Source organism: Amblyomma americanum, chromosome 4, assembly GCF_052857255.1.
Source record: "Amblyomma americanum isolate KBUSLIRL-KWMA chromosome 4, ASM5285725v1, whole genome shotgun sequence".
Taxonomy (NCBI): Eukaryota; Metazoa; Arthropoda; class Arachnida; order Ixodida; family Ixodidae; genus Amblyomma; species Amblyomma americanum.
The window spans coordinates 83713770-83728992 of NC_135500.1; the positions used below are offsets into that span (position 1 = coordinate 83713770).

The window sequence follows — 15223 nt, forward strand, 5'->3', positions numbered from 1 at the left end:
CGCTGACCACAAGGAACGTACTGTTTTTTGGTTGCAGATGTAGGCAGCGCAAATAAGTTCTAGCTTTAAAAGGGTTGCACCTGATGTATGAAATGGAGTATAGTGTATACAGGGTGTCCAAGCTAACTATAGCCAAGGGTTAAAAAATAAGATATTTGAGGTAGGCCAGGGAAACCACTTACATACACCTACCAACTGGCTGGCGCATCATGGGAAATTTTTGCACTTAATTTGCAATTAAGATCATTTTTCTAAATGCATAAGTATTGACAATATGCAACAAATGTGAATGGCAAAGTTAGAGAGCACCTTCAGAAAGCCCCATTCTATTTATTTGTGAGGAAGGAAGCCTCACGTGTATCCTTTTTCTGAGCTGCAAAGAAAGCCTGCGAAACACACAAAAACTCACGGGACTAGCACAATCGTGGCGCACGAATGCAAAACAAAAAATTGCCTATGATGCGCAAGCCAGTTGGTAGGTGTATGTAAGTGGTTTCCCTAGCCTACCACAAATATTTTACCATTTAACCCTTGGCTGAAGTTAGCCTGTACACCCTGTATAATGTTAGCATAAAGCATGCGAGGAATTCTGAAAAAAGAAAATATTACAGCATTTCGGAACTGATCACCAGCTGTTTACATAACGCTATGTGTAATGTGCACCTTAACTTGTACCAAACTTTTTAGTCAGTTGTGCTCACTGGCAATTAGGTTGTTCGTACATAGGTAACAGGGTTTTGATAACCAGCATTATGTGGAGAAGTGTTTCAGCAGGGCAGATGTAAAATTAAATGACCAGGTATTACTGCTGCACTGTGTGTGTGCTGAATACCATTATGCAGTATAGCTACATTATTATTTTCGGCACAGATGCACATGACCAGATAGCTGGAATTGTCACTTGTCCAAGGCTCCTGAAGGACATGAAGCAGCTCTCGGGGAAGGCACAAACCTACAATGTGCAGACATTTCATGCCTGTCATCCATTTTGCACCAAAGTGCACATCATTCTCTTATGTGTCATGGCTGCCAGGTAATGTGATAATTATAGGCCTCGATCAGTTACCACACTGGCGTGATCAGTTGTCACTGTTATTGCTAAATTGGTGTTTCTTACAGGTCGTACATTGCTGCGTTACACTTTAATGAAAACAGCCAGACGAGTTAGCGCAGGACAGCTGCAGGAAGTCTACTATGGAAGCGAAAGCATCCGAAGGCACGAGGTGGCGAGCCTGTGGTCCTGCCTTTGAAAGAAGACCCTACTTATGGTATGTTTTTGAATTCTGATGTCTTAGCTTGGAGGCGGATATGCCTTGAGTCTATCTGATTTTCAGAAGGGGATAGAGGCCTGTGCAAATACTCGATTAGTTCAAATATTCGGCAAAATAGTAAAGTATTCAATATTTGATTACATTGAAATGTTTTGTACTTGAACTCTCGGAGTATTTGTCGCAAGCAAGTAACGTTTTTGGAGCGCTTGCTTCGTGTGGCTTGGCTTCAGCATACCACCTCCAGGATGGCACTGTGGTGGGCTCGCGGGCAAAGCCCCGACGCCATGGACGTGTGCAGGTCGCCTAGGAAGGCGACTGCGCGCACGGCCACATTTATTGAGGGCTGCCAAAGAGTAGACAGTAGCGAACTGTTGGAGGCAGCGTCCAGCCTTGGCCAAGGTTGCGAGTGTTCTCTCGAGCATGTGCTGGGGAACATCGGCCTCTTCGGCATTTCGCTAGTGCCTGCTGCATGGGTCGCTACAGACACTTTCTAGGCGTATGCGCCGTGAGCATGACAGGGAGCTAGAATGATGCATATGTAGATGGCGCGCCCCTCTTCAGACACCTGATGCGTGGGGGCACACAGGCGCACAGTGCTTACACTTAGCAGGTGTCCATTGAGTTGCCGCTGAAAATCAGAACCTGCGCAACAACACAATAATAGTTAGGACCAGAAGTTGGAGGTTCCACAAATACGTCCCACAACCCACAAATACGTCAGCTGTGCATGTACAAGTAGGTCAACTCCCTCAATTTTCAACGGCATTTTTTGCAGAAAAGTCGACACAGCTTCAATGAGGGACGTAGCTTCAATGCAGTGTTTCTTCTTTTTCATGTAATAGCCTTGAATACATGATTTTGAAAATGCCTGTTTTGCCATTCAACCTTTTTATGGCAGACACATTTCGAAATATTCACTTCTAACCAAAGAACCTCTGTCCATACAGGTCTAGCAAGATGCATTTCATCTGCATTGCAATCAGATTGCAATGACGTTTTGAATTAGTGTACTGCTCAAAACACGATGCAGATGAAAATCTGCTGTGTGTGTTCTTTACAATGTTGAGATATAGCGAAGGGAAGTGAGTATGGAACTGGCGTCTTAAAATTTGGGTGCTGTAATCTGAAGTAAGGTCCTGAAGCATGTTGTGCTAATCAATACTGCACAGCTTATGATAATGAATAGGTGGTGTAATCACATGCATGTTCGTAGTTAACATTTAGTATTTTATTTCAGTCTGCATGAAGCACAGTGAGGTCATGAAGTCTGTATTTTCTTTGACAGTCTGCCTGCCATATAGAAAAAGACTTGCCCCATTTATCATCTCAACCAGATATGCTCTCGCACACTGTCTCTAATTTTGCAGGCTATGTGAGCAGTCTCCCAGTTGCCGTCATCGACACTGTGGAAAGACTTGCGCCAATTGTTGTGATGAGATCCCCACCACCACCTCGCAGAAAGAGCTATCCTCAAGTGCCAACTCAAGACCTCGTTCAAAAACTCAGGCATTGGTATAGCTTAGGGTAGTCGCCACTATCTTGCCTACTAAAGGCAGTTCTGTCTTCACCCCACTAGCAAAAATGTTGAGCAGCTTGCCGCGTCAATCAGTGTGAGGATGACATGAAGGAAGCATCGGCTGATTTATTGGCAGTTGTACGATGGTTGGATGCGCTGCCTTGAGCCAGCCACAATAGACTCGCACCAAGCACCAGCGCGAGGCAGGAGTTCAACTCTAATGCTCTTCGGTGTCGTCGTCATTGGCAGCTGGCTCTGCTGCTACTAACTCCTTGTGGTCATGTCTGGAATCCATCGCTGGCCGAATCCATCGCAGCAGCCTGTGCCTTGTGTTTCTTGTACGCCTTGTGCTTGTGCCTTGTGTTGTGTTTTTCTACGTGCGGTGACCGTCTTTTGCCCCGTAACGATATTGCCACGGATATTCTTAGTGAAGACGGGGTGAACGATGTGTCTCGGTGGTTCGCGTGTTCTGGGCTTGGGCGCCCTGTGGTCTGTGCGGGCCCTATGCTCTCGGCCTGTGCGCTGTGCTCGGGTCGTTCTTGCGGCGTCCTCGCCTTGGGCCATGTAGCATCTTTGCTGGAGGTGCCGATTTTACGCTCAGCACGCCACGCAGCTTCGGAGTGGTCGTCACCACCATCCGGGTCTACCACCATGCCTCAACCTGGCGAGTCAAGGAGCCCTACTACCGCTCCTTTCGTGGTCGTGGCTCCTCCTCGCGACCTCGGCACCTTGTCCGGCACGGATGTATAAAACTGGCCTAGGCTCTACGAACGCGTCAGCACCTGTAACAGGTGGGACCCTACATTAATGCTCGCCAACACCATATTTTGCCTCAATGGCACGTCCCGAGTGTGGTACGAAACCCACGAGGACGACCTGACAAGCTGGGACACCTTCAAAGAAAAGTTGAAGCTGCTGTTTGGTAGGCCGGATGATCGGCAGCTCGCCGCCAAGAAACAGCTTGCGTCTCGAGCCCACTCTTCGACAGAAGGCTACATGGCCTACAGCCAGGACATCTTGGCTCTTTGCCACAAGGTCGACGCTGCCATAAGTTAGACAGACAAGGTGGGCCACGTGCTAAAGGCATATTGCAGACGATGCTTTCAATTTGCTTGTTTGCAAAGAATGCATCACTGTTGACTCCATCATTAAAGATTGCCATCGCTTTGAAGAAGTGAAAGGCCGCCGCATTCCGTAGCCATTTTCCCGCCTTCCTAAGATGGCCGCGACACCTTCCTGCGAGGACCAGCGACCTCCTCTCGCGTGCCCTCGGACGCGCTTCCCATCACCAAATCAGTTACGCGGATAGTCCAACTAAACTGGAGGCCCTCGCACTTGTGATCTCCCCACCACACGTCCCTGATACGATGCTGCCCATCGTGTCGCTAATTCAGGCTGTCATGGAGCAAGAACTGCCAAACATGGATCTTTCTCCACAGGTGTGTTCCATTGGTGGCCACCCAGCCGTCCGCCAGCCACCTCCCCCTGCTTTCCGCCCAACCTACTACTCCATGCTCCGTTACCGCAATCTGACGGAATTGCACACGGCTGACGACAGACCCATCTCCTTTCAGTGTTCCTGCGTTGGCCATATTTCATGTCATTGCCGCAGCCCATGGTTTCCGCCTCCCCGTAACGGCTTCTCCAACTACCGACCTGACCCTCAGCGCCGTTTCTCGCCACGCTTCCAGCCAGACTATCCTGCACCCTCCTTCCACAATTCCCGCTCTCTGTCACCTCAAGGCCACCGCTCACCACCCCGTCTTTCAGCAGCTGCCCCCCACGTCCGCTCCACTTTGGAAAACTAGCTGATGCAGTTCCCGGAGGTGACGCTGCATCAATGACCCCTGACCAGAAATTCTCTGTTGACCACCCGACCGAATTTACTGGACATCACAGTCGACGGTTTTCTTGTGTGCACCCTCATTTCACACCGGTGCGCACGTATCTGTCAGGAGTTCTGCCCTTCGCCGTCCGTCGCCCCCGCAAAGTGCTCACACCTGCAAGGTCCCTCGTGCGCGTTTCAGATGGAGGCGCACCTGCTGTCGACAGACTATGTACTGCTCGCATCACTGTTGCCAGCGACAGTACCCGGTTCAGTTCATCATTTTGTCCACCTGCGCCCACGACCTCATTCTCAGCATGAATTTCCTCTTCGACCATTCAGCTCAGATCTACTGCTCGCATGGTGTCTTCCAACTCGAGCTCCCCCAACTCGGTTCCGAGCACGTAGATCCCTCTATCTGATTGTCCGGTGCAGACTATGCTCGCTTGCCATCTCAAGGCGCCTCCTTCGCTGCATTGACACCCTCTTCCCCAGTTCCCGATGGCAACTACTTCGTTGCGCCTAGTACCGACCTCCTGTTAACCCGAAACATTGCCCTGCCCTATACCATCATCTCCGTCAAGGTGAACGCACTGTCTCTGCCATTCCTCAACTTTGGCTTCTCTCCTCAAATTCTCCCATCCGGCATTTACGTTGCTATGATCTCCCCCCTGGCACTGTGCTAAGTCGCTACATTCGACACCGCCCCTTCTCATGACCCCGCAGCCCATCCCCAGCCTATTTCTCTTTTTACGGACGTCTTTGCGACCATGATGCCCTCCCACCTGTGTCCCTCCAAGACTGCACAGCTTCGAGGCCTTCTCGAAACTTTTTCAGACATTTTCGATCATAATAAAAGCCCGCTGGGCCAAGCTCTCGCTGTGAAGCACCGCATCAACACCGGGGATGCTTCTATCTGTCGTCGACCATACCAAGTCTCCCACACTGTGTCAGGTCATCAACGAGGTGGTTACGAAGACGCTTGTTAAAAACATTAACGAACCCTCTTACAGCCCCTGGGCCTCGCCAGTCGTTCTTGTGATGAAAAAAGATGGCTCATGGCATTTTAGCGTTGACTATCGTCACCTGAACAAGATAACCAAAAAGAACGTGTACGCCCTCCCGCGCATCAGCGACATCCTTGATTGCCTGTACAGTGCAAAATGCTTCTCCTCTATAGATCTTCGCTCTGACTATTAACAGATAGCAGTGAATGATCAGGACCGTGAGAAGACCGCGTTTGTGAAACTTGATGGGCTTTATCAATTATGCCTTTTGGCTTATGTAACGCACCGGCTGCCTTCGGGCGTATGATGGACGCCCTTCTGCACGATTCAAATGGTGCACATGCCTCTGCTACCTTGACGACGTTTTTGTCGTCTCCCCAAGCTTCTCCTCTCACCTCGATGACCTTTTCAAGATTCTTTCACTTTTCCGTCATGCCAGCCTGCAGCTCAACTCTTCCAAATGCCATTTCTTGCGTCATCAGATCACAATTTTGGGCCATGTCGATGCCATGGGTGTTCATCCTGATCCAGCTAAGATCTGCGCCGTGCAAGACTTCCCGATGCCAAGTTCCTGCAACGACGTGCGAGGCTTCCTGGGGCTGTGCTTCTACTTCTGTCGATTCGTGCCAGGCTTTGCAGACAGTGCCGACCGACCCCCTCAGTGATCTGCTGGAAAAGGACATGACTTTCACATGGGAACCTTTCAAGAAAACGCCTTTGCACCACTAGTCTCGAAGCCCACCACCTCTCCAGTCTTGGCACACTTCGACGTGGCCGCTTCCATTGAAGTCCGCACTGACGCCAGCAGTGATGGAATCGTCGCTGTCCTTTCTCAATGCCAATCTGAGTCTGACCTTGTCATCATCTATGCCAGCCGCCTCCTCTCTACACCAGAGCGCAATTACTCCGTCACGGAATGCAAGTGCTTAGCCCTCGTGTGGGTCGTTGGAAAATTTCGCTCGTATTTATACAGCCGCCCTTTTACGTTTGTCACAGACCACAGTGCACTGCTGGTTCACCTCTCTGAAATATCCTACTTGCTGGCTAGGTCGCTGGGCCTTACGCCTAGAATACTGCGAGTACACAGTGGCCTATTAGTCCGGTCGGCTACATACCGATGCTGATTGCCTCTCCCGATATCCCTTTACCCTTCTGACCATCCAGGCACTACCTGCGCCGCCGACCTGTTCTCGGTGTCTGCTATTGCTCACGTTGGTGATGAGCACAGACGGAATCGCGAGCTGCACTCTATTATTGACCACCTTCAATCCTACCCATGTGACTCTGCTCTGTGCCGGTTTGGGCTGCATCACGACACACTATACCGCCGAAGCCTCAACCCCACTGGCCGCGACCTCCTGCTCGTTGTGCCCAAACACCTGCACACCGATGTACTCCACGAGCTCCATGACCTCCCCACTGCTAGACATCTTGGTGTCTCGCGTACTTACGCCCGCGTGCGTTGTCCCTTCTTTTGGTCCCGCCTTTGCTAGTCTGTACGCCGCTATGTTTATTGCCTGCGACCAGTGCCAGTGCCCGAGTCCACTTCCGGAAACTAATGGGTTGCAGTTGCTATGGACTATGCCACTCGCTCTGCAATCACGCTGGCCCTCCCCACCTGTACTGCTACCGATGTTGCTGACTTTCTTCTGTACGACCTCATCCTACGTAATGGTGCACCCGGCCAACTTCTCACCGACCGCTGCCGCTGCTTTCTGTCTAAAGTTGTCGACGACATTCTCCATTCCTGCTCAACTAAACATAAGCTGACCACTGCCAATCATCCCCAAACAAACGGTCTCACAGAGCGCCTCAACCGCACTCTCACGGATATGCTCGCAGTGTACGTTTCCGCTATCCATCGGGACTGGGATATCGGCCTTCCATACATGACTTTCGCCTACAACTCTTCCCGTCATGACACTGCCGGTTACTCACCGTGCTGTCTTTTGTACGGCCGCGAGCCGCAATTACCTTTGGACACGCTGCTTCCGCATATTCTTCTCCCACTTCTCAATATGCACATGACGCATTTGCTCGGGGCGACCGTGCCCGCCAACTGGCGCGATCCCGACTACTAGCATCGCAGGCCTCGCAGCAGGACCACTACGACCGCCGTCATCGCATGGTCACTTTCACCCCTGGCGCCATCTCGCCGCTTCGGGCTTTGCAAAAAACTTCTGTCCCCGTATGTTGGCCAATACCGTGTGCTCCGCCATTTAACCGCGGTGGCCTACGAGATCGCCCCGGCCTTCCCGGGGAACACCTCCCGCGCAGCTCAGTGCCTCCATATCTCTTGCCTCAAGCTATACCTCTCGCCATCCCCTGACACGCCCTAATGAACACCGACACGGTGTTTTTGCGACCGGGGCCATTCCACGGATATTCTTCGTGAAGACGAAATGAACGAAGTGTCTCGGTGGTGCTCGTGCTCTGGGCTTGGGTGTTCTGTGGTCTGTGCGGGCCCTGTGCTCTCGGCCTGTGTGCTGTGCTTGGGTCGTACTTGCGGCGTCTTCGCCTTGGGCCTCGTAACAATATGTACGTTTGAGCATTTTTCTGTGTTTATTCCATGCGCATCATTTATTGAATGAATTCCGGTTGTGCTGCCGTACTGTACCTTGCAAGCCTAAAAGAAGGAATGTACGATGGCTAGTTATGACATGATTTTAAAAACACAAACTGCGCGGGGGATAAGACACAGAAAAGAAGCAGATGGGACGAGCACGCTTTGGACAAGTGTAACCCTCGCTACGTTTCTTGAGGGCGAAACCCAGTTTTAAATGATCTCACAGCCTCATAAAGGTGTTTCTTCGCATGAGACGCACACATACTTTCTCTCTTGGGACACTGCGTTAGCAGAGGAACCAAAAAAATCCGCACGAAGCAGATTTGAGTAATGCCATGGTGAAACAAATCACTGACCCATCGACGCAGAGGTTTGGTCTGAGATCATTTTCTCAAGGAAGGAATGCAGGCCACTGTAGTGTGCTTCCATACTGCCCAGCCCTGCCAGGCACCACACCATCATTGCCTTCGGGTTGTCCCATCAAGTAGCGTTTCAAGCGACAGCCCGATCCTCCCAATTTCTTATTAAGCAGCTTGCTTTTGTGCCGGCCTTGGTTGCCCAAGACAACCTGTGCTTCTGTGTTCTTGCCAACTGCTTCTTTTCTTTATCTTGTCCCCTGCACAGTTTCCTATTGCTAAAAGCTCCCCATTTATTTCTGAAGGCAGTAACAAGGGCTGCGAACAAAAATAATGCATAACACCTGTTTCCATATGCAAAGATGGATAAAAAAGAGTAGCATTATAGATATTTACTGCAGGGTTATTACTGTACATATTTTGTTGTGGCATGCAGGGCCTATTATGCATATGACAACTTCTGGTAATGTTGCATGCAGACAAAGCTGACAACTGCCTGTTCCCCAATAAAGAGCATTAAATGTACTAGGTCTCACTTAGTGTTTATTCTTCTTGTATTGCCACTGTGCTATTTGATTTTCAAATTTTCAAGAAAGCAATACTGTACTGCAGTAGCGAGAACTCGTGAGGGGTCGACATACTTCAGGCAGCAGGACCGACATGGCATAAGATAGGAAGGAAAGCATGCTGCACGATGCTGTGTTCCTTTCAACAAAAACCTACTAGGGTCTTTGTATTTTCTTGAACCATTTCCTTGCTGTTGCAAGTTATTTCTTCTCTGCTGACCAAGGAATCTGTAAAACCTCACTTGCTCAGCAAAAGCAGCCTATTGAAGACATCTGTTCGAAACATGCAGTGCTTTCATCACATCTCTTCTACACCATGTATGCCATTTCACTCCATCTTAACAATGTAGATAATTAACCTTGACTTTCGTTGAATCTGTGATCAAGCCTTTTTGTAATTATAATGAGTAGCAGTGTAGTTTTTGGACAAACATTTACCATAGACTTGTCATTGTAAACGGTACTGTAAATTCTGGCCACAGTGATTGTGTGTACTGTGGAGGGATTACTTTTATCATGTGCTGGTTCACTCAATAGTGACCTCTTGTGGTGTACTCACACTTGTAGTGCTTTTCCATGTGTGACATCCCAGCAAACGACGTACCTTCCCAGAAGCTCCCAGAAAGGATGGAATGTCCCTGTCCCAGTACAACATTTATCGAACATTTCCAGGCCGTAGAGGCAGGACATAGAAACGCAAGCAAAAGGGAAGTGCGCCCACTAATGTCCTAGAAACGTTTTTTCAAGGGTCTTAAGCAGAAACAAAAACAAATCATAGCATTTTGGTCCCAGGAAAGGTAACCGGGAGAACGTTTTTGGGACCAATGCTGTTTAACAAAAAATACAAATGGACTCCTCGCTCCCTTTTCTCTCTTCCTCGTGCCAAAAGCTAAGGGGAGAGAAGGTTTTGCACTTGCACTCGCCATTTTGAGAGATCAGACAGTTTTGTTCGAATAGCCGAAGGAAGAGCAGTTCACTCCGCATCTCTCTCGTGGGCCGTCGGCTCCATGCTGCAGGCAGGCAGGCGACGGTGGTCTGCCTTTTCATCGCATCGCCGGGAGCGGCGGTCACCAACGTGGCCGTCTTCAATAGTGTTTGCAACTTCAGCACTGTGCGGCGGTCCCTGCAGGCATCTCCAACTACCAGCAGTCCTCGTTGCGCCACTGTCTAGCAGAGGCGCAGTAATGGGCCTGCCGTCGCTCGCCCGGCTTCCTCGCTGGACGGAAGCCATCTTGCACACACGTATTCGCGCAGCCCCTAGCCGCTCGCGCGCAAGCCCCAGCGCGCAGCAGCTCTTGCTCTCATCACTGGGCTGTCGTGAACTTCGTAGCTGCGGATTCATGGCAGCTTTCCCGCGCACCTCGGCGTGCCCACATAATTCCTTTTGGAACTGGTGCAGCGGTGCGCGGCGCATCGCAAGTATTTTGCGCAGCTTCACGGCCATACACCATAATGGCGCTCTTACAGGGTCTTTCGCGGCAGCGGATTTCAAGGCAATGGACGACTCCTAGCGCGCACTCTGCATCCCTCAGCGCCTCCGACGACTGTGGCGTGTTGTTGGTGGCAGCGTGGCCATCCACTGCGGTCATAGGCGGGAGAGATCTTCGGAAGCCCACCAGACTCTTGCTGCGAGTTCCCATGGATTAAGGTTTGAAGGTTTATTTATTTCCGCAACTAGGTGTTGCGAGGACAGCCAGGAAAAAAGCTGTATAGACAGCTTGAAAGGTCCTGGCTTCCTCTTACAGTGCAGCATTGACGGCGGCAGTAAAGGACATCAAACAAAATGTAAGGAAAAAAAAAACACGTATGTTCAGTACATAGAAGGACACATGTACGTTCAGTATGCAGTACATTCTGCATGTAAAGGAAAAAAGAACTACTTTAGGTCCAAGAGCCTATAAAGGCAAACGCAGAGAGGAGAAAATAAGGGACAGCAAAAATTGACACATCCACTCAAAATGGTAATAGCAAGAAAAAAGAACTACAGGAACAATTGGGGCAATTCTTTGAGAGAAATATTGGAGACATCAAGATTCTTGTGGCAGTACAACTGGTTCAGAAGTGTATTAACATTCCAAAGCTCTGCTGCGCGGGTATCATACACAGTTCTGCTTTGCTCTAACCCAGCAAGTGTAAGTAAGGAGTCATCATTTTTCATTATGGCGAGTTTATATTTATGGCACAGCCTATATTTATACATGGATTTCATTGGAATAACGTTGTGTCGGTGGAAAAGCTCGCAGTGTGGAAGAAATACGGCACTTTACATGCAATGCGTATAATACGTTTTTGTAAGACTGAGTTTGTTAATATTTTCGGCTGTTGTTGCCCACACCATACATCCGTATTTGGCTATGGAAAAGAACAGAGAGTGATAAAGTAACATGTTGACTGACGTAGGAAAATTAAAGCAATGGCGGCGCATGATACCAACTGTTCTGGAAAGTTTCTTAACGACGTAATTAATATGGTCATTCCACGACATATCTGCTGCAAAGTAAACGCCTAGAGTTTTCACAGTCTGCACAAATTCTATTCTGGTATTGTTTAATTCAATTAGAGGAAGTTCAAAGTGTTTGTGACGTGGGTGAAACATAACGGCTGCAGTTTTACTAACCTTAATTCTTAAGTGATTATCAGCAGTCCAAGTATTTATTTCTTTTAAGGTTTTATTAGCTTGATTTGCGAGATCAACCGTTGAAGTACCCGAAAAAAACACACTAGTGTCATCTGCGTAAATTATGTACTTAGCAGTGCTATCGATGCGAACAATATCATTGATATAGAGAACAAAAAGAAACGGACCCAAAATGCTCCCTTGTGGAACACCAGAAGCTACCGCTTTCAACTGGGAGCATTCACCGGCAATACTAACAGAGATCTATGTCGGAAGTATGAGGAAATCAGCATATGGGCTATGCCTCTAATGCCGTAGTGATCTAATTTTTTGAGCAGCACAGAGTGATTAACAAGGTCAAATGCCTTTGAAAAATCTAAAAATAATCCAAGTACCATGGTTTTGCTTCAAAATGTTTTAGTATGAATTCTTTCTGAGCAAGGAGAGCTAACTCAGTCGATCTATATTTACGAAACCCATATTGAGTGGTAGTGATAATGTTACATCTTTCAGTGAAGCAGGATAGCCGTTTAAGAATAACTTTTTCGAGGCATTTAGAAAACACAAGTAAGATTGATATCGGGCGATAGTTTCCCATTTCATTTTGGTTTCCTTTTTTATACACTACTGTCACTTTTGCCCTTTGCATAAGACGCGGAAAAACACCGGAAACCAAGGATAGGTTGAAGATATGGGTGAGGCAAGGTGCAAGAATGTCGATGGTAAATTTTATGGGCTGTATCTGAAAACCTGACGCATCTGTGGCTTTACTATTATTAAGCGCTAACAATTCTGTAATTACTTCATTTACTGTAACCGGTGTTAGAAATATTGTTTCACCATTTCGGGCACTCATATAGGACAGATTTACGTCGCCGCTTGACGTGTCGGCAAAGGAAAGGAAATAGTCATTAAAGGCATCTGCTAGATCAGAACCTTTTAATTCAATCCCTTCATGAATACTTTTTGTGGTCGGCTCGGAAGAATTACTGAAGATAGATTTTAAAACCTTCCAAACTTTTTCAGACTGTCCACCAGTTGAATTAAATCGGTTATAAATATATTGCTTTTTAGCAACGCGAAGTTGCTTTGTGACGAAGTTCCTAAATTTTTTGAATGTTTTCGGCGCTTCAGGACATCTATTTTGTAAAAACAGTCTGTAAAGTTTATCTCGTTTTCTTATCAACTGCAACATGTCCTCGTCGACCCATGGTTTCTTACTTTTCTTTGACTGGGAGAATTTCTTCAGCGGAAAGGAAGCATTATAAATGTCAGTAAGAATCTCTAAAAAAATTTTCGTATGCTTCGTCAGGGTCGCTTTCCTCAAAAACATGTTCCCAGTTAACAATAGATAAGCGTTCCTTGAACTCGCATAACGTGTGATGATTTATAACGCGATAAAATGACATTTGGTCGGGTTGTCGTTGAGAATTCGGAGAGAGATTAACAGATATGAATATTGGCACGTGATCACTCAGAGCATAAGCAATGGTGCCTGATTTCAAGCTTTCTGTTTTGGAGTTTGTTATGAAAAGATCTAAAAGTGTTTCTGATTCTGCCGTAATCCGTGTAGGTGACATAATGACATTTACACAGGAGTGAACGTTAAGTAAAGTATTGAACTCGATTGTTGTGTTATTGTTGGCCAGCATGTCAATGTTAAAATCGCCACCTAAAATTAACTCATATTGGTTCACGTTAACAAATTCTAGGAATGAATCAAGAAATAAAAAGAGCTCAGCAGAACTGCTACCCGGTGGACGATAGCAGACACAAAATATCCTTGTGCCAGACTTGACTGCCAGGACTTCGTAATGGGGTGTAATAGAACAAAATTCAGGCAACATTTCTGATTCCATTAGATTCGAAACTAACATTGAAACACCACCTCCCCTTCTTATGGATCGGTTCATATAGAAACACTTGTATGTCGGAATCACATAGACGTCACCTTCACAAGTAAACCATGTTTCAGAAAACATAACATTAAAACAAGTTTCCACTTCTCTGAAAAAACAGTCAAGTTCTTCTTGCTTATTTCGACCAGATCTGAGATTAACATGAATGCAAGAGCAACAATGAAGATTATCAGGCTTAATGAAACTATTGATGTCAGAAAGATTAACTAGATCAGTAGAAAGAGCCATTGGAAAAAGAGTGCCGCGTATTGCCACACATTACTGGCTTTACAACTGGTCCAAATCTGCTGGACAATGAATGACAATCGCAGGATCATGTTGTTTCCTTCTAACGAACACTTTCCCATTCCGGTGCCAAGCGTACTGGTAATCATTTTCACCTGCCCAAGCCTTTGCATAGTGCAACAGCTCACGGCTTTGACGCGACATGTTTTCGCTGACAGATACATCCGAGTGAGCATCTCTTAAAGCTGTACGCTTCTGAAACCACATGTCACGAGTTGAGAGCTTTGAGAACCGTACAATGATCCCAGGCACCTTTCCTGGCTTTGAAGGAAGTCTGTGCACAACATTGACGTCATTCAAAGTAAGCTCTGGCAAATCCGCAGATTTTGCTACGTCATTTACCTTTTCCATCAGATTCTCATCATTTGTCACCGGTATGCCGTGCACCTCAAGGTTCAGCTTTCTGTTTCGCCACTCAAGGTCGTTTACAGTCATTTTCAATGACTCAACATCACCAGCGTCGACTCTGGTCTCAAGTGCACTGACACGTTTCTTTAAGGTACAGATTTCTTTCTCATGTTTTACCTGTTGCTCAAGTATATCATCGCGTTTTTTTTACATTAGTTCAATAGACTTCTTCACTTCATCGACTTGGTCAGGCAGGCCAGCAAGAGCATCAAGTTTTTTACATGCCTGCTAAACAGCCAGTAAGGTCAGGCTGCGTACTGGGTGTGCCCGAGCTTCCTGCGTTTGTTTTGCGACAGTCTGGACATCGCCACGTTTTGCGACCTTTCTCGCCTTTTCCCTTATATGTTGACGCAGAAACACCAGAGCAATTGCCAAGATGGTAGGTGTACTCACATTCGGCGCACTTGATGGCGAGTCCGTCATTTGGCAGACATTCTTCGCAGGAAGGGCATGTCTCCGGCATGTTAGCCTTGGTATAGCTTGTGCAGCATACAGGCTTAAATTCGGAAAATCTTTCTCCTAACACTACAACTGATAGCACGGTAGAAAACAAGGCAGCAGCGAGCAACAAGGCAGCGGCAAGCAACAAGGCAGCAGTGAGCAACACGGCAGCAGCAGCGGTGGTGAAAGAAAAAATGGCAAGTAGAAAAGTAGATTTTTCACCAACCTGTAAGGCGAAAACAAAGCAGATAAGGGGGCGTCCGATCACCACCGTCGCTGCCGTCCGTGTGACCCGTTTACAGCCGGTAGAAGCGCGGGGGCGCAAAAGTCTGTGACGTCACACTTAGTGCTGTCTTGAGGCCAGCGCAGCAGGGTTCGTCGTTGAAATCTGTAAGGCGAAAACAAAGCAGATAAGGGGGCGTCCGATCACCACCGTCGCTTCCGTC

At 47.7% G+C, this 15223-nt stretch overlaps 1 long non-coding RNA gene across 1 annotated transcript; it reads right to left on the reverse strand.

Annotated features, from left to right (window-relative positions):
- Window positions 1-1418: 1418 nt before the first annotated feature.
- Window positions 1419-14914, reverse strand: LOC144128105 (uncharacterized). The gene is made up of 2 exons (XR_013313689.1): window positions 14730-14914; window positions 1419-1913 (listed from the first exon to the last, which is right to left on the reverse strand). It is a non-coding gene; the product is annotated as an uncharacterized LOC144128105 (long non-coding RNA).
- Between the last annotated feature and the right edge of the window lie 309 nt (window positions 14915-15223).